The sequence below is a fragment of the Chlorocebus sabaeus genome, chromosome 13 (genome assembly GCF_047675955.1).
Source record: "Chlorocebus sabaeus isolate Y175 chromosome 13, mChlSab1.0.hap1, whole genome shotgun sequence".
NCBI classification, from domain to species: domain Eukaryota; kingdom Metazoa; phylum Chordata; class Mammalia; order Primates; family Cercopithecidae; genus Chlorocebus; species Chlorocebus sabaeus.
This window is the reverse complement of record NC_132916.1, coordinates 89,363,944-89,388,482: the sequence shown is the minus strand read 5'-3', so window position 1 is coordinate 89,388,482 and position 24,539 is coordinate 89,363,944.

Here is a 24,539-nt window from a genome sequence, read left to right as displayed (position 1 = left end):
TTAGAAATAGTAGAGATTATCAAACTGATACATTAATAACAAAACAGTATCTAGGAAAATCCAAAATATCTGGAAAGAAAAAACACAGTTCTAAATAATTCAAGAATCGATGACAAAAATCACAAAAATAGAAAATATTTAGAAATAAATAATAACAAAAACAACATACCAAATTTTGTAATCCAGCTAAAGCACTTATTAGAGAAAAATGTACAGTTTTAAATGCTTACATTAGAAAGAGAAAAAATAAAATGAAAGACCCAAAGTTCTACCTTCAGAAGATAAAAATAAGAAAAATAAAGTAAACCAAAAGTAATTCAAAGAAATAAAATAATAAAGATAAGAGAAGAAATCAATTAAAGAAAAAGACAATTGAGAAAATTAGCAAGATAAAACATAGTTCTTTGAAAAGATTGTTTTTTAATTGAAAACCTCTAGCTACATTGGTTAAGACAATAGATAAAACACTAATCACCAACATCTGTTAGGAAATGAAAACTGTTAGGAATGAACTGTTGGTAATGAAAAACTGTTGGGAATGAAAAGGGATGATCATCCCAGATCCTATACACATTAATAGACATAGAAGGATATTAAGAATAACTTTATTCTAACAAATTCAATAATTTAGGTAAAATGGAATTTTTTAAAAACAAATGCAAGTAATTAAAATTGACAAAAGAAAAAAAGAGAAAATCTGAGTTGCCCTGGAAGGCAGGGCATGGTGACTTACGCCTGTAATCCCAGCACTTTGGGAGGCAGAGGCAGGTGGATCATGAAGTGAGGAGTTCAAGACCAGCCTGGCCAGAATGGTAAAACCCTGTGTCTACTAAAACTACGAAAATTAGCTGGGCATAGTGGTGTGCCTCTGTAGTCCCAGCTACTCTGGAGGCTGAGGCAGAGAATTGATTGAACCTGGGAGGTGGAGGTTGCAGTGAGCCAAGATCACGCCACTGCACTCCAGCCTGAGCCAAGATCACGCCACTGCACTCCAGCCTGGGTGACAGAGTGAGGCTCTGTGACCAAAAAAAAAAAAAAAAAAAAAAAAAAGCAAGCAAACAAAAACCTATAGAGAACTTCAGGGAAAGATGTTTTCACTAGTGTGTTATATCAAACATTTAAGAAAAAAAATTACAACTATTTTACAGAAACATTCTTAGAAAACAGAGAATAGTGAACAACTCGTTTTAAGAGAAGAGCTTGACTCTATGCTAAAACCTGTCAAACATATTACAAAAAATGCCATTTAACTGTGTTTTTTTAATTTATTTATTTATTTATTTATTTATGTAGAGACAGGGTCTTGCTATGTTGCCCAGGCTGGAGTACAGTGGTATCATCATAGGTCATGGCAGCTTCAAACTCCTGTACTCATGCAATCCTCCTGCCTCAGCCTCCTGAGTAGTTGGAAATACAGGCACATGCCACTACACCTGGCTATGTAGTGTTTTTTTTGTTTGTTTTTTCTTTTTTTTTACTTTTTGCAGAGATGTGATCTCACTATGTTGCCCAGGCTGGTCTCAAACTCCTGGTCTCAAGTGATCCTCCCGCCCTAGCAGGTATGAGCCACTGTGCCCAGAAAAACTAACTTTTAAAAACATTGTTAAATCAAATCCAACAACACACTAAAAAGGAAAGTACAATATGAGTAAGTAGGATTTATCCTAAAAATGTAAACATTTATCATTTAAAAATCAATTTGTATACTTCACCATATTAATGGAATAAAGGAGAAAAATTATATAGTCTTCTTAATAGTTACAGAAAAAATATTTCCTAAGTTTCAGTACTTACATTCATGACTTTTAAAACTATTAGGAATCTAGGAGTAATAGAGAATAACTTCAATTTGAAGGACATCTATACAAATCTCCAGTTGCCATTATACTGAGTAGGTATGAACAGATTTCCCTCAGAAAAAAATCAATTCCTGCTAAAAATTAGAAATTAGAAAAGATTTTACAGCAGCACACAAAAATTTAAACGTCCTCCACCACCACCACTACACACATACACACCAGTAAGATAATGCACCATAAAAGAAAATCAGCAGACACACAAATAGGTTTAGAGTCTGAAAATCTTAGAATACTTGAACAATAATCTGAAAGAAAATGTAGAATTGTGCTTTTTTAGAAAAAAAAAGATCAAATGCTGTGAAGAAAGACAATTTTGAACAAGAAACACTTAGAGTTAAAAAAATCTATCAGAATATAGAATAACAGATTAAACAAAGCTGAAGAGAAAATTAGTGAAATGAAAGATATATCTGAAAAAATAATCCAAAGAACAGTACAGAGATAAAAAGATTAAAAGTATACAATGGAAACTTAAGAAATATGAAGGGTAGAATAAGAAAATTCAACAGATATCTATTAAGAGTTCAAGAAAAAGAAGGAATGCAGAAGTGACACTACTTGTAGAGATAATTTTGATATTTTTCAGAATGGAAATCACAAATCCTTTCCACTTATTTATGACTATACACTGCCTTTTCCTCATATATAATGTATTTGTGCTTTATTTCTTTTTTCTTCGTAATTATTATCCTGAGGTTAGTCTTTCTAATAACCTGTTCAAATAATCAGCTTTTGGGTTAATTAGAGAGTCAACAATATTTTTAATACAATAATAGACAGAAAATATTTTAGGTTTCAGGAACCACATATAGTCTCTGCTGTATATTTCCCTTTGGTTTTGTTTTGTTTTCTTTTATTTTTAGTTGACACATACATGTATGTTGGACACAGAGTGATGCTTTGATACTTGTATACAATGTGTAATGATCAAGGGAATTAGCATATACATTACTGAAAACATTTATAATTTATTTGTGCTGAGAACACTAAAATCCTCACTTCTGATATTTTGCAAATATGCCATAAATTATTGCTATATATATTCATCTGACTATAGAACACTAAGACTTGTTTCTTCTATCTAGCTGTAATTTTGACTCCATTAACCAATCTCTCCCCATCCCTCCCTCCCCCTACCCTTCTTAACCTCTAATACAATTCTACTCTCTAATGAGTTCAGTATTTTTTAACTCTCACATTTGAATTGAGAACATGCAGTATTTATCTTTTTGTGCCTGACTTATTTTACTTAACATAATGTTCTCCAGGCTCATCCATGTTGCTGCAGTGACAAAATTCCATTCTTTTTCTATGGCTGAATAGTATTCCAATGTGTATACTTACTACATTTTCTTTATTTATCTGTTGATGGACTTTTATGTTGTTTCCATATCTTGACTTTGTGAAAAGTGCTGCAATAAACATGGGGGTGTAGATATCTTTTCAACATACTAATATCATTTCCTTTGGATATATACTTCAGTATGTAAGAGTTCTCTTTTGTCCACATCCTCTCCAGCATTTTGTTATTTTTTGTCTTTTTAATAATAGCCATTCTGACAGATGTCAGATGATATCTCACTGTGGTTTTCAATTGATTTTCCTGATGATGAGTGATGGTGAACTATTTTTAAATATTAGTATTTGATGGTCACTTATATGTCTTCTTTTGAAATGTGTGTTCAGATAGTTTACCCACATTTTAATTGGATTATTTGGGTGTTTTGGTTTTTCTGCTGTTGAGTTGAATTCCTTATATATTCTGGATATTAGTACCTTGCCAGGTGAACAGTTTACAAATATTTTTTCTCATTCCACATGTTGGCTCTTCACTCTGTTGATTATTTCCTTTGCTGTGTAGAAGCTGTTTGGTTTGACATAGTCTCATTTGTCTGTTTTTGGTTTTGTTGCCTGTGCTTTTGAAGTCTTACTCATAAAAGATTTGCCAAGAAAAATGTCCTGAAGAATGCCCTCAATGTTTTCTTCTAATAATAGTTTTACAGTTTGGGGCCTCACATGTAAGTCTTTAATCCATGTTGAGTTTTTTTTTTTATATATGAGGTGAGAGATAGAAGCCTAGTTTTATTCTTCTGCATATGGATATGCAATTTTCCCAGCATCATTTATTGAAGACACTGTTCTTTCCTTCATGTATGTCACTGACTCATTTTGTCAAATATTAGTATATACATAGATTTATTTCTAGGTTCTCTATTCTATTCCTTTGGTCTATGTGTCTGTCTTTATATCAATTCCAAGTTTTGTTGTTGTTCTTACTATGGCTTTGTAGTACAATTTGAAGTCAGGTAGTATGTTGTCTTCAGATTTGCTCTTTATGCTGAGTATTGCTTTGGATATTGGGGTCTTTGTGGTTCCATATCCAGTTTAGGACTATTTTGTTTTTATTTCTGTGAAGAATGTCATTTGTATTTTAATAGGGATTGCATTGAATCTGTAAACTGCTTTGGGTAGTATGGTCATTTTCATAATATTAATTCTTCCAATATATAAGCATGGGGTGTCTTTCCATTGTGTGTGTGTATCCTCTACTATTTATTTTATTACTGTTTTGTAGTTCTCACTGAAGAGATCTTTCACCTTCTTGGTTAAATTTATTTTTAGATGTTTTCTTTATTGTAGCTATTGTAAATATGATTTCTCTCTGGACTTTTTTCAGCTAGCTTATTATTGAGATGTAGAAATGCTACTGATTTTATAATCTGCAACTTCACTGAATTTATTTGTAAGTTCTAGGAATATTTTTGTGGAATCTTTTCTTCCATATATAATATATCATCTGCAAAGGGGAACAATTAGACTTCCTCCTCAAATTTGGAGGTCCTTTCTTTCTCTCTCTTTCCTAATTGCTGTGCTGGGAGTTCCAGTACTATGTTGAATATGAATGGTGAAAGTGGGCATCCTTATCTTGTTTCAGTTCTTAGCAGAAAAGCTTTCAGCTTTTCTCTGTTCTGTATGATATTAGCAATGGGTTTGGCATGTATAGTCTTTACTGTGTTGAGGTTTATTTCCTTCATACCCAATTTGTAGGGAGTTTTTATCATAAAGGAATGTTACATTTTATCATATGCTTTTTCCACACCTATTGATATGATCCTTTGGTTTTTGACCTTTATTCTGTTAATGTGATGTCCTTGCATCCCTGGGATAAATCCCACTTGATTGTTGTATATTCTCTTTTTGATGTGCTGATGTAGCTGGTTTGCTAGTATTTTGCTGAATATTTTTACATCTATGTTCATCAGGGATGCTGACCTATAGTTTCTTTTTTGTTGTTACTGTGTCCTTGTCTGGTTCTGATAGCATAATACTGACCTCAGAGAATGAGTTTGGAAATGCTCCCTCTGTAGTGGAAAGGTGGATTGCTGGGAGTCTCCAGCTTACTTTTTCTCTGCATCGTGGAGTCCCTCTTGGCTCCTAACTGATCCTGGCTGCCTGCTTCACTTTCCTCTCTATGCTGCCATCTTGAGTTTCTGTGCCTCACAGGGTCTTTGTCACTTCCTTGCTGAATTCCTTTGTTCACCCTTAGATGCTGTATTTAATATGTGGTTATCTATTTGTTGTTTTGGTCCTTTATGGAAGAGGCAAGTGCTGGATGCCTCTAGTCAGCCATCTTGCTCTGTTTTGTTTTTCATTTAACATTTACAAACGTAAAAATCATTCTTCACTCCTGGGCTACACAGATACAGGACACAGGTTCAATTCGGTCCATGGGTCACGGTTTTCTAACCTCTGGTTTTGTTGATGGTCTCTAGTTTTCTTTGTTTTCTATTTAATTAATTTTTGTTATCTTTATTATTTCCTTCTATTTTCTAATATATACTCATTTGTTCATTTTCTTTCTCATTTTTGTTTGAAATCTGATTTTACCCTCATTCTTGAATGGTAATTTCACTAGATAATTATATGTTGAAAATTGCTTTACCTCAGTACTTTAAAGAAATTATTCCATTTTCCTCTGACCTCTGCTGTTACCAGCCTTCTGTTTCTCTGAGTATTTCTCCTTGTTAAGTAATTTGTATATGCATAGACTATTCATACTGGAAGAATTATAAGTATTCTTAAAATTTTCAGTCCATATTATATGGGTAGTTCTGTTCCTTTTCCCATTTCTAATATTTATTATTTGTGTTTTGTGTATTTTTTTCCTTGACTAAGCCTTCCAGAATTTTGTTTCTATTTCAATGGTTTTTTTAAAACAAAAAGCTTTTGCTTTAATGATTTGTCTCCTGTTTTACCATAATTTAATTTCCTTTTTTTAAATAAATATTTTCCCTTTTTAAACAATCTTAATTTGGTTAGGCTTTTTCCAGTTTCTGGAACTGAATTATTAGCATCTTTAAAAAAAAAATTTTCTACTAAAAAATTTAGAGTACCTCATCATCCACAAAGTCTTCAGTGTGTTTTTGTTCCTAAAGTTTTGTTCTCTTTGGTTCCTAAAGTTTTTATGGTTATAATTTATGATTTTTTCTTATTCAGTAAAGTTTTATTTTAAAATAGCTTTAGATTTACAGAAAAGTTGCAAAGACAGCAGTTTCCATAGCATACACAATTTTCTCCTATTATTAATATCTCAGTTTAGTGTGGTATATTTGTCACAACTAGTAAACAAATATTGTTACACTATAATTACCTAAAGTTTGTACTTTATTCAGCTTTCCTTAGTTTTTACCTAATGTCCCTTTTCTGTTCCAGAATTACATTCAGGAAACCACAGTATCTTTAGTCCTCATATCTCCTTAGGTTCCTCTAGACTGTGATAATTTCTCAAAGTTTCCTTGTTTTTTGATGATGTTGACATTTTTGTGGAGTTTTGCAGAGTGTCCCTCAGGTAGGATTTGTCTAATTTCTTATAATTAGACAAAGTTATGGATTTTGGGGATGGAGGCAACACAACAGTGAGGATATTTCAGAAGAACAGAGGAACCAACTGAAACGGCTCCCAGTGCTCAAAGCTGGAAAAATTTGGGCAACAAAATGCATAACACAGTTTTAAATTGTAACCCAAAATGTAAAATAAATACCCACAATTCCACACTAATACAAAGAAATGACTGACTCAATCAGTAAGCAAATGGGAAGAAGGGAGAATAGACAAATATTCCATATGGAATAATTCAAATAATTCATGTATATACTCCATCATCAAGGAGGTGAAGCACAATTCCTTACTCCTTAAGTGTGGGCTGCATATAATGACTTCCTTCTAAAGAGTGAAGTATGAAAAGGGAAAATGAAAAAGTAACTGATATATTTGTTGCTACCTGTCTTAGTCCTTTTGGCCTGCTATGACAAAATTTCTTAGACTGGGTAATGTATAAACAACAAAAATTTATTGCTTACAGTTCTGGAGGCTGGGAAGTCCAAGATCAAGCTGTCAACAGGTTCAATGTCTTATGAAGGCTTGCTCTCTGTTTCAGAGATAATGCCTTCTCACTGTGTCCCTTGCAGGATGAAAGGCCTCCCTCAAACCTCTTTTGTAAGGGCACCGATCCCATTTATGAGGACAGATCCCTCATGAAATAATCACCTCTCAAAGGTACCACCTCTTAATACCTTGGGGATTAGATTTTAACACATGAATATTGGAGGGGCATAAACATTCAGACGATAGCTCTGCCCATTCAGGTTCTACTGGTCTTAGGTGTTCTGGGTCACACAAACATGTGTTCTGCAATTTGTAGTTTTTCTTTCCCTTCAATTTTTCCTAAATTTGTAGTTTTTGAATTGTGTGTGTTTGTTTTTGTTTGTGTTTCTCTGTATGGGATGATTCACAACTAAGGTGCTGCCATGATCCTACTGGAAGATGCTCCTGAAAATTATGATTGAGATGACAATAGGGCTGTAATTAGCTTTTTAAATAATCTTCCCCTTAGGTCAATTTGTGCTCTGTGTTAGGAGGAATAGTTAAGACACTGCTTCCTCCCACATATCTCTTCCCCCCATCAATTTCAATAGAATCTTAGTAATAATAATTGTTTACTTATTATTTAAAAATAAATACAATAATATAATAAAATAAGTATTATAATTTTTATCTTATAACTTGTAATTTTAGGGAAATTTATAATTTCTTAGTTCAATATGTAAAGAGTTGAATCCACCATTATCAATAGGTGATTTTAAAGTGTAAACTCCAATATAAAAGCAAGATGGCCTTTTACTGTATTAATAGTTATGGAATTTTTTATTGTATTTAGTCAGGAATCCCTATTTTTCTTAACAAGTCTTTAAACAGCAGGAGCTAGTACAATATTCCAGAAAGTATATTGAAGATGATTTTATACTATGTGTAATAATAAAATTCTAAATTATATGACCTTAAGGAATATATGAACTGCTTTATGACCAATTTTATTTTATTGTTACTTTAGCTGTTACATTGTAAGCAGATACAGAAAAGGAAACGACTGAATTGCACAAGGCTGTGAAGTAACTTTAGGAGTTAGGTAGACTCTAGTGGAATATACAATTTTAAGGCCCAGGAAAAGAAGAAAGTGTTTTACAATGCTATGGGCTGGTTGCTTCTTTGTATAACCACTATGAAGGGATTCACAAGAATATATTTGCCTACCACACTGAGAAGAAAATTGATCAAAGGGTATTTAACCTTCAAGTAGTAAAGAGGAATGATTGTGTTTGTTTTTAGTGATTAAAATGGAACTTTCCTCTGTTTAATGTATTCTGTGACTTAAATTTTCAAAAAACTTCAAAATAAACCTGGAAAAAACTGAGTCATCACATGGCTTGTGATTAAATTTAATTCCTATTAATAGGCTGGCAGGTACTTCAAAATAACTGTAGTGATAGAATAATGACTGACTTTTTCCCATGAGACAAAAGTAATTTATACTCCACTGAAACCTAAAGTATTCACATAGTGTGATGTCAGTCTTACGCCTTCAAGTTTTCTCCAGAGTGTGACTTCAATTTTAAATAGCTCTTCTTTGATAATGCACTCTTTACAATCTTCTTTGCTTGCAGACGAGTGACACTTCTCTGCCGTTGGCTTCTTACACTTTACATTCACATTTCTGAGTGGAATTAGCTGCCCCTGCCTGGCCTGTTTCTCTCTCCTGAGCCATCATGACTACCTTGGATTCTAGAAAGAAACACCTAGATTAATGCCACCTGGATTTTCTTTAAAATGAGTCAAGCTCTGCCCTCATTGTCTGTGTACAAAGACCACAGACACTGGCATATATCTGGAGCTTTTTGTTTCTTTACAAAAACTACAGGAAAAATGAAGAATAGAGGAAGAAAGCTTAGAAGGGGTGTTGTTTATCCCATCCCATTCTTCTACCAATACAAGCAACAAATACCCTTAGAAAACTTCAGAAGGACTGCATGCCTATCACAAAACAAGAAAGGAGGGAGAATATTTGAAAATAAAAGTCTGTTTCATAAATGAAAATACAAGAAAAAAAGAGTAGAGAAGAGGACAACTACTAGAAAATAAAACTAACAGAGAATTTTAGTTGGGATGCAGCTACATGGGATAGATGAGAATGAAAAGGGTGATCTGGAAGTCAGGGTAGGTCTATTTAAAATGTATTTACCAGCTTCCCCTTGTTGCCATATTCTCACGCATAAATTCCTCCTCTTGGATATCTGTCTTCTATGAGAACCATCCTTAAGATCCAGATAGGAAGTGCCAGGTTTTCTGTAATGAAGAAGAGAGTCACACAGTTTAATTCCGATCTTTAAAACCCAGGAATATTGCCCAGAAATAATTAACCTCCTAGCCTCACCTATTCCTTACATTCATTTGCATCAATTTACCAATCTGGCTTGTTCTTGGATTCACCTCTTTGTCTCTCTTGTTGGTCAGTCTCCCTTCCTCTAGCACCTGCTCTCCCAGCTGAGGTTTTGGTTTACTGGACACTGATTCCCAGCCAGAGAGCTACTTGCCTTCTTGATTTCAATACTTTGCTCTCTAAGGACAGCTTATTGAAAAGCCATCTTGTCTTCATCTTGGCCTGTGAATTTTATCTGGGCAATCCTTATCATCAATCCCTAGTAGAAGTCCTTTCATCAACACTTCATTCAGTTTAGCAATCATTTACCTGCCTAACCAGCCCATGCTTCTAGCTAAGGTTTCAGGAACTAAGTTTTTTGCTTGTTTGTTTGTTTGTTTTGTGGAGGTGGTGTTGTTTTTGTTTTTGCTTTTTAGTGGATTCCCGAGTCCTTTGCCTTGCACTGTCTCCCATCTGTCCCCTGCTCTGGCCTCCTTGCAATGAATGCTTCTGTTGTTCAGCCTTAATCCCTCTTTGCCCATCAGCTAATCACAGACGCTAAAGACCTGGAGCTAAGAAATTTTTCACTTTTTCATCCAGAGAAAATGGTATGGGATTGGATGATTAGATGTAAACTGTGCAGGTAGAATCCCAAATTAGAAGTCTGACCATCTTTTCCCATGGAAAGATTATTAGAGGTGTTTTCATAAAATTACAAGTCACATATATTCTAGCAGCTTTTCATAAGTTATCATGGAGCACCCAATCAATGAGTACAACATTATTTCTACTGGAAAATATGTTCCATGTTCCCAGAAACTGACTTACAGATGAACATTTGGTAAATAATCATAATTTGGGGACTTCAGAAAATGCATAAAAATAGTTTTGTAACCTATTTACTCTTGAATTAATCCACAAGTATCATTAAAAAGTCCAATTAACTTTTTCATTTGAAAGAAAAATCTAGTTAAGTTTCATTTCATCAAAACGAAGAACATAATTATTTGTACAGTACCTGTTTAATAACATCCGTATCATTTATTCATTGCAAATTGCTCAGGTCGCATGTCACTCTCCACGGAGTTCTCATTGTTTAAGTAGATACATGTTCTTAATTTCTGGCTTAATTTTTCTGTCTACTTCATTTTTCTCTGTTCTATACATAGTTTTCTCAAATCATCATAAGGATCTACACAAATATTTAAGGAAAAACAGAGGCCAAAAACAGTTTAAAGTAGTTCTAAGCCAATTTTGTTTTTCGAAGTGTTTTGTTTTTTTCAAAGGGATGAAAGGACTACAGAATCATTTACATGTAAGAATAACTTGTAGTTTTGGAAATCATCACTAACTCATTTATTTTTATTGGGTCAAGTGTTGTGTAATTAATTGAAAGAAAAACTATATTTATAATGTAAATATACTGTGGGAAAATCAGCACCATGGACATCTATTGTTTTTACCTGCCCAGCATTCTTCCTTTTTTTTGTTTGACAACAGCATCCTGCTTTTGTTTGTGGGTGGAGCCATCCCTCCATCTGGCCCCGAGTAGTCACTGTCATAATGTCCCATCTGTACCCTCTGACAAAGAAGAGGTCACCTGACCCAGATGGTCCAATCAGAGTTTTCATGCCCCTCCTCACCATGAGCCAAACTGGGTAAAAGAATGTTTTTCACAGTATTTTCCCCTTGGTGCTAGGAAAGACAGAGCCCTCTTTCAATAAGATTTTAAACTATAAAAATAATAAAAGCCATAAATATTTTCCACTTTCTTTCATAGCCACATGAAGGAAGATAACTACAGTAAGAAAGATGAAGCCAATATCTAAATAGAATTAGAGCTGAGGAAAAAGAAAGGCAAAGGGATAAAGAACACAGATGACATTGAACATTTGAATCTAGCTAGGCTTGAAGTCAGGCCTGCCAAAGACTTGCTAATGATTCGGACTAGTAAATTCCCACCTTAAGCTCATGAGACTTCCATCTTAATCCTGTAACCCATTTGTGTCCTAATATACCAGGGTATAATGAAGAAAAGTGGGATGTCCATTTATTTCAGTGTCTTTTCTCCATTTGAATGTATACTCAACTGAGGAAATTAGTCTTCCTCAGTTAGTACTTCACAAGACCCCCTGGATTCTTCTTCTTGTTCATAAAGGAGAAAAATACATGGCCAGAGGGACTTAAGACACAACAGTGGACCAAGTGGGCACCTCTGTCACTTCCTGTTTCTGTGACTGTGGACAAGTTACTTGTTTATCTAGACCTCAGTTTCCTTGTATTTACATAGGCATCATATTACCCCGTTCATACTCTGTGACAATTAAATGGGGTGTTGAAAGTAATGTACAAGACATAAAATACATTAAATAAATAAAATATATTCAGTAAATCTTAGCTATTCTTATAACAGATAGATACAAAGCAATGTGTTAGGTGATATCATCAAGGTGTGAGCAAAGCACTGGAACCATACAGAGCCCATTCTGCGTTCTTCCTCTCTTTGCATTGCTCCTGTAAGGCTTGTAAAGCCACTTTCCATGTCATAAATATATGGAGTTTCATGTGCACACTAATCAACCTAGTCCAGAAATCTTGCCTGAGGCATGTAAAAACCTGTGATGGGAAAGCTTTAGCCCAGTGAACAGGTTGAATGCGTACTGACAAAGACATTAACTGAGTGATATTAAGGAGTCAGAAGCATCCCTGAGAAGCTGTTGCGACTCAGTTAAAAGCTTTGAAAGTTGATAGATTTGAATTCCATCTCTGCCCTGTTAACCATAGGATTCTGGACAACTTACATAAGGTCATCCAGACTTACTTTCTGAATTTATGAATATGAATAATGATAATTATCTTAAATCATTATGAGGTTAAATAAGAATGCATACAAAATATTTAGCATAGGCCCTGTCCAAGCCAGCCTGTTCACGGTGCTTATAGGGATTATGGTGTCCTGAGGTCACTGATTGGGTCACAGAAGGTAGAACACTATTATCAAAGCAGTATTAAGTTAGTAGGCTGGATGGTAAAAGGAAACTCAGGAAATGGTAGATCCAGAGGCACAGCCCATTGTCTGAAGGCTGCAGATAAGATTGAGGATATTCAGTCCTAGGTGTCTGGGGAATCCTTCGACTACAGGGTAGCAGGACAAATTGTGAAAGACTTTGAAAAGAAAAGAATATATCAGTTGTTACCATGTCTACCTCAACTAGTGGGTTATTCCTGCTTTTCATTGTCTTTGAGCTATTATACAATTCTGTAAGTTGTAGAAAACTGGGGATAACATGAACGATTCTTTTCCAGGAAAGTGTGTGCTGGTGGAATGCAATTGATTCTATCCCTTTGGGAAGAGTCATTTGGCATGGTTGTAAATTCATTTAAAAATTGCTTGCTTGTTCTCTATATATGTATGGTTCTTGGAATTCTCCTTTGAGCTGGTTATAACATCTTACTGGTTCCCTCATTGATTAATAGGTTAACTAAAATGTTTGGCACATGTTCACTCTGTATTCATATGTATTATATGTATTCAAGACTTTATCTTTTTTGTAAGAGATTTATCCTTACAATAGGGCTCTTTCAATTGCACGGGAAACATCAAATTTTTTTTTCTGATTTTGCAGCTAAGCTCACTGCTAATCTCTTTAAATTTAAAGGGACATTGCTAGTCTCTGATCTTGCTGCCTCATTGTGAGCATCTTCTGCCAGGAGCATCTGGAAGCTTCAGAAGGGAACTGAACACTCAGGGACTCAAATCTTATCCCTGCTGCTACTTCATCTCTATTAACACTCCCTAAGGGAAGGCCCTGCTAATAGAGACCCAGATTCATTTCCACATTAATTCTTGAAGATGGTCACCTTGGTTAAAGCTATAACTAAACTATTTTGATTAAATCATTTTACAGTTTAACAACCATATTTCATTCTGAAAAGCACTGTAATGGGCCTCCAGTAATTTTGAATACCAAGCCACATCCTTATTCAAAATTATTTTTGATTGATAGACAATTAATACATAAATCTTAGATGTGAATAAATGAGCTGCCATGCTGTGACAGGTTTTCAAAAGACTGATGTGAAATCCAAAACAATTTCTATTAGTGAAAAATTGAAAAATAACAGGTGAGGATGATCACATACACAAATTTTTTTTTTAAATTTTATTTAAAAACTAGTTCAGGGCTACAGGTACAGGTTTATTACTTAGGTAAACTTGTGTCATGGGAGTTTGTTGCACAGATTATATCATCATCCAGGTATTAAGCCTAGTACCTGTTAGTTATTTTTTCTGATCCTCTCCCTCCTCCCACCCTCCACCCTCTGAAAGGCCCCATGGTGTGGTGTTCCCCTCTATGTGTCCACGTGTTCTCATCATTTAACACCCACTTTTAAGTGATAACATGCAGTGTTTGGTTTCCTGTTTCTGTGTTAGTTTGCTAAAGATAATGGCCTCTGGCTCCATCCATATCACTGTAAACAATATGATCTTGTTCTTTGTAACGACTGCATCATAGTATTCCATGGTGTATATATATATACACCACACTTTTTTATCCAGTCTATCATTGATGGGCAGTTAGATTGTTTCCCTATCTTTGTTATTGTGAATAGTGCTACAATGAACATACACGTGCACGTGTCTTTATGATAGAATGATTTATATTCTTATGGGTATACACCCAGTAATGGGATTGCTGGGTCAAATGGTATTTCCAGTTCTAGATATTTCAGAAATCACCACATTATCTTCCACAATGGTTAAATTAATTTACACGCCCAGCAGTGTAGAAGTGTTCCTTTTTCTAAACAGCCCTGCCAGCATCTGTTGTTTTTTGACTTTTTAATAATAGCCATTCTGATTTGTGTGAAGTCATATCTCATTGTTGTTTTGATTTGCATTTCTCTAATGATCAGTGATGTTGAGATTTTTTTCATATGATTGTTGGCCGTATGAATGTCTTCTTTTGAGAAGTCTGTTTATGTCCTTTGCCCACTTTTTTATAGGGTTGTTTTATTCTTGTAAATTTAAGTTCCTTATAGAGGCTGAATATTAGACTTTTTGGATGTATACTTTGCAAAAATTTTCTCCCATTCTGTAGTCTGTCTGTTTACTCTGTTGATAGTTTCTGTTACTGTGCAGAAGCTTTTCAGTTTAATTAGATATCATTTGTCATCATTTAGCTCTTTGCTGGGAATCCGCTCCTCCATTCCCTAGTCATCTCAGATTTACCAGTACCTTCACCAGTGAAGGCTAAGAAACAGCAAAGATAGCTGCCTGCCACTTCCTCTGGGACCTCCATCCCACGGAGACACAGACCTGTTGCCAGCCTGAACTCATCTGTAGGAGGTGGCTGGTGACCCTGCGTGGAAGGTCTTGTCCAGTCAGTAGGAATGAGATCAGGAACCTGGCCACATTTTTGTAGAGCAGCTATCCTGTGCTGAGGGTCCACTTTAGCCCCTGGTTACCTCAGACACTGAAGCCCGAAGGCTGGAATGGCTAAGTCACCCAAACAGCAAAGATGGAGACCTTCCTGTCCACCTGGGAGCTCTATCCAGGGAGGTCTGAAACCTCTGTCAGTTGGAGACTGGTGATTGTAGTCAGAGACCCTGCTAGGAATGCTTCACCCAATGATGAGGAACAGGGTCAGGGACCCACTTAAAAAAGCAGTCTGGCCACATTTTCATGGGGCTACTGTGCTGTGCTAGAGTACCACTTCCACCCTCTGTCAGCTTGCACTCTTCACAGCCCAAAGGCAGGAACTGCTAAGTTGCCCAAACAGCAAAGTGGTGGTCTGCCCCTCCCTCTGGGATTTCTGTCCCAGCGAGTTTCCAAATTTCTGTAGGCCAGAGAAAACCAGTGGGAGTGGCTGGAGGCCCTGGTTGGAAGGTTCTACCCAGTGAAGAGGAACAGGTTCAGGAACCTGCTTAAAGAAAAGTGTGCCATGCTTTCATAGAGTAGCTGTGCTGTGCTGGGGTACTGCTTCCACCCCCAGTTGGCCTGAGCTCTCCAGAACCTGGAGGCTGGAACAGCTAAGTCACCCAAATAGCCAAGATAGTGGCTCACCCCTCCCTCTGGGAGGTCTGTCTCCAGGACTTTTCAAATCTCTGTTGGTCAGAGAACACCAGCAGGGGTGACTGGAGGCTTCAGATGGGAGGCCACACCCATTAAGGAGAAATGGAATCAGGGACCTGGTTAAAGAAGTAGTCTGGCTATGCTTTCATAGAGTAACTGTGCTGTGCTGGGGTATTGCTTCTGCCTTCATAGGCTTGGGCTCTCCAAAGCCCTCAAGCAGGAACAGCTAAGTTACCCAAACAGCCAAGCTGGCAGCCCACTCCTCCCTCTGGGAGCTTTGTCTCCCGGACTTTATAAATCTCTGTTGGCCAGAGAACACCTCCAGCAGGGGTGGCTAGAGGCCTTGGTTGGGAGGTCTCTCCCAGTGAGGAGGAACAGATTGAGAACCTGCTTAAAGAAGCAGCCTGGCCACATTTTGGTGGAGCAGCTGTGTTGTGCCAGGAGATCCCTTCCACCCCTGGTTAAACTCTCCAAAGCCTACAAGCTGGAACAGGTAAGTTGCCCAAACAGCAAAGATGGTGGCCCACCCCTTCTGCCCAGGAGCTCCATCCCAGGGAGGCACAACACTACTAACAGTGACTGGCTGGAATTCCAAGCCAGTGGGTCTTATCCTGTAAGGCATCATGGAAATGGGGCCTGCAGCTCACTGCTGCTCAGTTCCCTGGATTTAGCCTTCTTCTGAGGGATAAGTATGGGGGTCTAACTTCCCACTTTGCTGGAGTTGCAATTGCTTTTGCCTGAATGCCCAGAAAGCCAGAGTATCTAAAGCTCACAGGTCTCTGTGTGTGCCTGAGAGGCTGCTCTGCTAATACTCCACATCGCTCTGTGTGTCAGACTAAAGACTCTAGTGGAAAGGGTTCACAAGGGGATCTTCTGACCTGAAGGTTGCAAAGATCTGTGGGAGAAGTGTGGTTTCCCAGGGTTATACATTCACTCACTGCTTGCCTGAATTGGGGAGGTTGCCTTGGCTCTGTGTCACTCCCAGCTGGGCCATAGCCCTGCCTTGCTTTTCTTGGTTCTCCATGGGTTGAGTTATTTCCTTGATTAGTCACAATGCAAGTACTTGGATGTTTCTGTTGAAGGTGCTGAACTTACTTGCCCTTCTATCCCTCTCCCTGAAAGCTACACATCTAAGCTGCTTTTATTTGGCCATCTTGGCCACTCCCCACAAAATACTTCTTAAAAGCAAATTAAAAAAAAAAAAAAAGCTATGTGTTATTGAGTTTATACTCCAATGTATACATTTCACAAGTAGTGTCCTATTGATAATAAAAATACTGGTGAATCACCTTCTAAATCCATGAACTGTATTTTAAGAATCCTTAAACTTAGTACACATTTGGAGTCAGCGATTGTCTGACTTAAGGAGGACTGCTTGCTCTACCATAAGAAATAGGCAACGGGATGCCGCCTCACACAGGAAGAGAAAGATTGACTCTATCTGATATGGTTTGGCTCTGTCCCCACACAAATCACATGTCAAATTGTAATCCTCATGTGTTGTGGGAGGGGCCTGGTGGGAGGTGATTGGATCATGGGGGTGGTCTTCCCTCTTGCTGTTCTCATGATAGTGAATGAGTTCTCATGAGATCTGGTTGTTTAAAAGTGTGTAGCACTTCCCCCTTCGCTCTCTCTCTCTCCCGCTCTGCCATGTGAATATGTGCTTATTTCCCCTTCGCCCTTCTGCCATGATTGTAAGTTTCCTGAGGCTTCACGACCATGCTTCCTGTGCAGCCTGAGGGACTGTGAATCAATTAAACCTCTTTTCTTCATAAATTACCCAGTCTCAGATAGTTCTTTATAGCACTGTGAGAATGGACTAATACACTGCCTCTTAATCTTTGGCCTGCTTCTTTTCTTGACAGGAAAACAAAAACCAACGACAATTACTGAACAAGGCGTTTAATGAGCACTGTACATTCTTTCCCAATCTGATAGCAGGATTTTGTGTTTAGACCCCATCATATGGTCAAGCAAAGGTGAAGATATTCTGAGTTTGAGGAAGTCAACCAAATGGTTATGCCCTAGTGGTCACATGAGAACCAGAGTTGAGCTGAGGAAAGACCATGGAATGTTCAAAACATCAGCAGCTAAGAGATCTTAAAGTAAAATTATAGTCTTTTGCAATTTTTTCTAGTTTTGATTCATCGTCTTTGGGACATGAGGTCTCTCTTTGTATTTTATAGTACATTTACATTGTCCCAGTAGCCCCAGGGTTGATTTCAGGCAATTCTAGTGATTAGCAATTTCTTTCTTTCACCTTTCACCTATCTTTCTCCTTCTTCCTGTTAAATAGTAGAAAATATAATCTACCTACTACTAGGTGATGCTGAGGCTCCCTGCACATAAGTCTAATTCATTTCATTGGAAACAATTTATTTTATCTGACAACTGTTCTGGACTATGAAATAAGTCCATATTATTATACTTGGTAATCTTCATGCTAATTTTTCTGCATCAGGACTTTTCCATAAATGGTCAAGTCCTGATAAAGTGGGGGTATTTTGCTTATCTCTGCAAAATTTGCTTTACAATTTACTGACAAGTGGCACCTCTACTATTCAATATCTTAATGTTAATACCAAAGACTCTGTTTGTCCTTTGATCTTACGCAGTTTTGAGTCCAGCTGAAATGCCCTCTGAAATTCAAACACTTCACCATGGATTTTTATTAGAGTCATTTTGCTGGTTGAGGTTCTGAATTACTTATGGCCAATGTTCTTTTTTCTTAGCACTGAGTCAGTTAATAGCACTGATTGAGATTTTGACCTTTGCTATGGATCTTCATTCTCTGATTGAAACAATTTCCCACATTAGATATATCCATGTTCAATTATATGATAGAAACAAACTGTCAAATTGAATAGACGGTAAAAAAAAAAAAAAAAAAAAGATGAAATCAAAATAATGGCTCATTGTGAGACTCTGTAGACAATAACCAGAACTAAACTTAAGGAAGTAGACTAATTATCAAAAGAAAGAGTAGACTACATTGTGGAAGATCATTCATTATCCTCTTGGACATGCCATCACTGACACTGAGATGAAGAGTCAGAGCACTTGAGAAAGGTGGGGATCTGGGGCAGGGATTTTCCTGTGAATGACACGTGAAGAATGATGGATCAGACACATAAATGGTGAGTGAAGGAGGAAAGGTTTAATGAGTTTTTATTTTGCCATTATTCTAGTCATTACAACTCCTTTCTAGACCTACCAAGAGGTCTGCTATGAATTGACAATGAGGGTAAAGGGAGTTTCCTAAAAGTGATGGACTGGGGAGAAGAGAGGCACATAGGAAAGGGAGAGTCCATATGGCAGAACTGAAGGAAAGAGATTTCAAGCTGGACTGAGAAAATTTCTCCTACATAAGAAATGTATCTCAATGGAGAGATCTAAAAATAATCTTAATTTTTATGACATACTCTTTTGAATTATCCATTAGTGCCTTTCAAATAATAAAAGACTGATTGCATAATTCAAGAAAGGGTATTTTTTAAATATTTAAATGCACTGAATGGCAGGATTTATATAAACCTAGCTTCTTACATTGCAGAATTTAACTTAATAGACAACTTATTGTTTAAAATGTGTGACTAAGTAAATACCCGTATGTGAAGTTTTCCTTTTTAATCAAATTACTTAATATGTTAGGATAGTTTTTTGTTTTTCTTTTTAAACTCACGTTTTAATATAGCTGGGTTCTAGCAGATCTTGCGAACCATTGAAAAGCTGACCTCACACTGTCTTGGAACAGGAAGAGCCACAGAGGCTTTGAGTGCTAACCTTTAACATTAATCAGGGATGATTTGAGCAGAGACAGAGTGTTACATCTGAAATGGTGCTCACAACTCTGCTATGGGCAAGAATGAAGGTGACATGGGAGATGGTCTTGTGTCAGCCACACATTTTAAAATTCTACTGACATACCCTATTAAAAAGGAAAAGGAGTGTATTTTTTAACACTTAAATTGTCAGATTTTACAGTATTTTTGATTGAAGACTTTAGCATCTAACAAAAAGTATACTTTTCAATTACCTATGAGAAATGAAATGTAACCATTTCCCCCTGAAGAAGTGAATTTAACCAAACTTATAAACATTTTCCGCACCTAAGTATCTGAGATGTAGGGATTGATTTTTAAAAATAATAACTCTAATTTTTATTATGGTAGCCCTGGCTCTTATGTCTCAATTCTAAATAAGTTGCAGATCATTTGTTTTCTAACTGTAAATTGAAACTTATCCTCTCTTTCCCTCCCCAAATTAATAACAAATATTAACCAGAAGTTAAATTTGGCTGGGTGCAATGGCTCATACTTGTAATCCCAGAACTCTGGAGTGCCAAGATGGGATGATCACTTGAGATCAGGAGTTTAAGACCAGCCTGAGCAAAATGCAGAAACCCAGACTCTATAAAAAATAAAAAATTAGTCAGGCATGGTGGCACACACCTGTAGTCCCAGCTACTTAGAAGGCTAAGGCAGGAAGATCACCTGAGCCAGGGAGGCAGAGGCTGCACCGTGATCATACCACTGCACTCTAGCCTAGGTAACATAGCAAGACCCCATCTTAACGAGAACAGAAGTTAATTTCCTTAAATATTAATATACTTTTGATATTTTTGCCTCCAAATCTCATGTTGAACTGTAATCCCCAAGGTTTAAAGTGAGGCCAAGTGGGTGTTTGGATCATGGGGGTGGATTCCTCATGAATGGCTTGGTGCCTTTCCCATAGTAATGAGTTCACACAATATCTGTTGCTCAAGAGTCTGGGACCTCCCTGCTCTCTCTCTTTCTCCCTGTCTCACCATGTGACACACCTGTTCCTCCTTCGACTTCCACCATGAGTAAAAGCTTCCTGAAGACTCACCAGAAGCTGAGCAGATGATGCCATGCTTGTACAGCCTGCAGAACCATGAGCCAATTAAACCCCTTTCCTTTATAAATTACCCAATCTAAGGTATTCCTTTATAGTAATGCAAAATGGACTCATACAAATATCTTATATGCAGGAATGTTATAGAAGAATTTTAAAATCATCTTTTTAGAAAAATTCCTTAAAGTACTTTACACAAACTATCAACTTTGATTTGTGAGTTGAAGGAAACTTTAGGTATTGGCTTTGTTCAATCTTTGTACCTTAACATGATAAAACCAAGATTCAGAAACAGAGTCAGAACACTAACCCTTTCTCTTGGCTTTTACACAAGCATTTCTTCAATTGTATTTTGCCTCTCATGGAATTATTGCTCAATTGCATTCTAAGTTATAGGTTTTTGAGTTGTAGCAGTTTTATCACAATGTAGCTAGATGGATCATGGAAAGAGTAAATCTTCCAGCTTGCCTAGTCCATGTGCATAGAAGTCATCATTCAATCCCAAGAATAAAACTGAGTATTAAAGATAGAAAGTAACTCTAAAAGGAAAAGCCTTGGATAGATCCTAGGGGGATACTTATGTTAAGGGGCAGAAGAAACAAAAGAGCCTGTGAAAGAGATAAGGCAGATGCCTTTAGAGCTCGGGAGGAGAGCCAGTGACACAATGGAGGTTGGAAGTCAGGTTGCAAAGTAGGGGCAGTTAGAGAAGAGAAAAGAGAAAAGCAGGTATTGAAGAGAAGTTTGAAGAGAAACGAAGGGGGAAAAAAGGGAGAGGAGAAAGGGAAAGACACAAGAGTAGCTCAAGTAGTAGCGTTAAGGAAACATTTAAAAATACAGGGAACTCGAATATTTGTGTATGTGTGAAAAATAGATTGCAAATGCAAAATAACAATAAAGAAAAGAGATTACTGATGACATGATGTCCTAGAGGAGGAAGGAGGAATGCAATCAACACCCTGGAGTAGGAATCCTTTTCTCTCTGGGACAAGAGAGAAGGAGAAGAAGCAGGAGAGAGAAGATGGAATATGATGAGCTCTCACCAAAAATCCTGGATCTCAGTGGTCTGCTGGATAAGAACGTCTGCCAAAAGGGAGGAGGGTAAGGGAGAATAACAAACATTTGAAAATAATCATCACCAGGTTTTTGAGAGCAGTTCCTCCTGCTTGAGTCAGACAGTGTAGAGTTGAGATTCACACATATTTGATCCATAGACCTGAGGAAGAAGGCAGAGGGAACTGAGGAGATAGATGTCTGCACAATTAAAGCCAAGGACATGAGATGTAGACTGTGTTCCCAGAACTTTATACACAGAGTTATTGGAGTCAGAGTGTGTAGAATGACTTTGATAAAAGTATGTTGATCTGGGGACCTGTAAGAACTGCCCTTCCTCTTTGTTAAACTCATTATTTCTTGTGGCAAAGAGGGCTATCTGTCCACCAGCAATCCATTCACTGCTTCTACAGTGCAGACTGATTCCTGAGAAGTGGCTGCTGAACCAAAGATTACATTTCCCAGTTGCCTTTGTTTCTAGACAGAGAAACATGACTAGTCCTCACCTATGCATATACTTGTGCACTACTTCCTCCTCTAGGACATCATGTCATCAGTAATCTCTTTTCTTTATTGTTATTTTGCATTTGCAATTTATTTTTCACACATATACAAACATTCAAGTCACCTGTATCTTTAAATGTTTTCTTATTGTTATTATTATACTTTAAGTTCTATGGTACATGTGCACAATGTACAGGTTTGTTACATATGTATACATGTGTCATGTTGATGTGCCACACCCGTTAACTCCTCATTTATATTAGGTATATCTCTTAATGCTATCCCTCCCTTCTACTCCTACCCCATGACAGGCCCCAGTGTGTGATGTTCCCCACCCTGTGTCCAAGTGTTCTCATTGTTCAATTCCTACCTATGATTGAGAATATGTGGTGTTTGGTTTTCTGTCCTTGTGATAGTTTGCTGAGAATGATGGTTTCCAGCTTCATCCATGTCCCTACAAAGGACATGAACTCATCCTTTTTTATGGCTGCATAGTATTCCATGGTGTATATGTGCCACATTTTCTTAATCCATCTATCATTGATGGACATTTGGGTTGGTTCCAAGTCTTTGCTATTGTGAATAATGCCGCAATAAACATACGTGTGCATGTGTCTTTATAGCAGCATGATTTATAATCCTTTGGGCATATACCCAATAATGGGATTGTTGGGTCAAATGGTATTTCTAGTTCTAGATCCTTGAAGAATCGCCACACTGTTTTCCACAATGGTTGAACTAGCTTACAGTCCCACCAACAGTGTAAAAGTGTTCCTATTTCTCCACATCCTCTCCAGCACCTGTTGTTTCCTGACTTTTTAATGATCACCATTTTAACTAGTGTGAGATGGTATCTCATTGTGGTTTTGATTTGCATTTCTCTGATGGCCAGCGATGATGAGCATTTTTTCATGTGTCTGTTCGTTTCATAAATGTCTTCTTTTGAGAACTGTCTGTTCATAGCCTTTGCCCACTTTTTGATGGGGTTGTTTGATTTTTTCTTGTAAATTTGTAAGTTCTTTGTAGATTCTGGATATTAGCCCTTTGTCAAAGGGGTAGATTGCAAAAATTTTCTCCCATTCTGTAGGTTGCCTGTTCACTCTGATGGTAGTTTCTTTTGCTGTGCAGAAGCTCTTTAGTTTAAGTAGACCCCATTTGTCAATTTTGGCTTTTGTTGCCATTGCTTTTGGTGTTTTAGACATGAAGTCTATTGTTCAGGCCTATGTCCTGAATGGTACTGCCTAGGTTTTCTTCTAGGGTTTTTATGGTTTTAAGTCTAACATTTAAGTCTCTAATCCATCTTGAATTAACTGTCATATAAGGTGTAAGGAAGGGATCCAGTTTCAGCTTTCTACATATGGCTAGCCAGTTTTCCCAGCACCATTTATTAAATAGGGAATCCTTTCCCCATTTCTTGTTTTTGTCAGGTTTGTCAAAGATCAGATGGTTGTAGATGTATGGTATTTCTGAGGCCTCTGTTCTGTTCCATTGGTCTATATATCTGTTTTGGTACCAGTACCATGGTGTCTTGGTTACTGTATCCTTGTAGCATAGTTTGAAGTCAGGTAGTGTGATGCCTCCAGCTTTGTTCTTTTGGCTTAGGATTGTCTTGGCTATGCAGGCTCTTTTTTTGCTTCCATATGAACTTTTAAGCAGTTTTTTCCAATTCTATGAAGAAATTCAGTGGTAGCTTGACGGGGATGACATTGAATCTATAAATTACCTTGGGTAGTATGGCCATTTTCACAATATTGATTCTTCCTATCCATGAGCATGGAATGTTCTTCCATTTGTTTGTGTCCTTTTTTATTTCATTGAGAAGTGGTTTGTAGTTCTCCTTGAAGAGGTCCTTCACATCCCTTGTAAGTTGGATTCCTAGGTATTTTATTCTCTTTGAAGCAATTGTGAATGGGAGTTCACTCGTAATTTGGCTCTGTTTGTCTGTTTTTGGTGTATAGGAATGCTTGTGATTTTTACACATTGATTTTGTATCCTGAGACTTTGCTGTAGTTGCTTATCAGCTTAAGGAGATTTTGGGAGGAGATGATGGGGTTTTCTAAATATACAGTCATGTCATCTGCAAACAGGGACAATTTGACTTCCTCTTTTCCTAATTGAATACCATTTATTTCTTTCTCCTGCCTGATTGCCCTGGCCAGAACTTCCAACACTATGTTGAATAGGAGTGGTGAGAGAGGGCATCCCTGTCTTGTGCCAGTTTTCAAAGGGAATGCTTCCAGTTTTTGCCCATTCAGTATGATATTGGCTGTGGGTTTGTCATAAATAACTCTTATTATTTTGAGATACATCCCATCAATACCTAATTTATTGAGAGTTTTTAGCATGAAGGGCTGTTGAATTATGTGGAAGGGCTTTTCTGCATCTATTGAGATAATAATGTGGTTTTTGTCTATGGTTCTG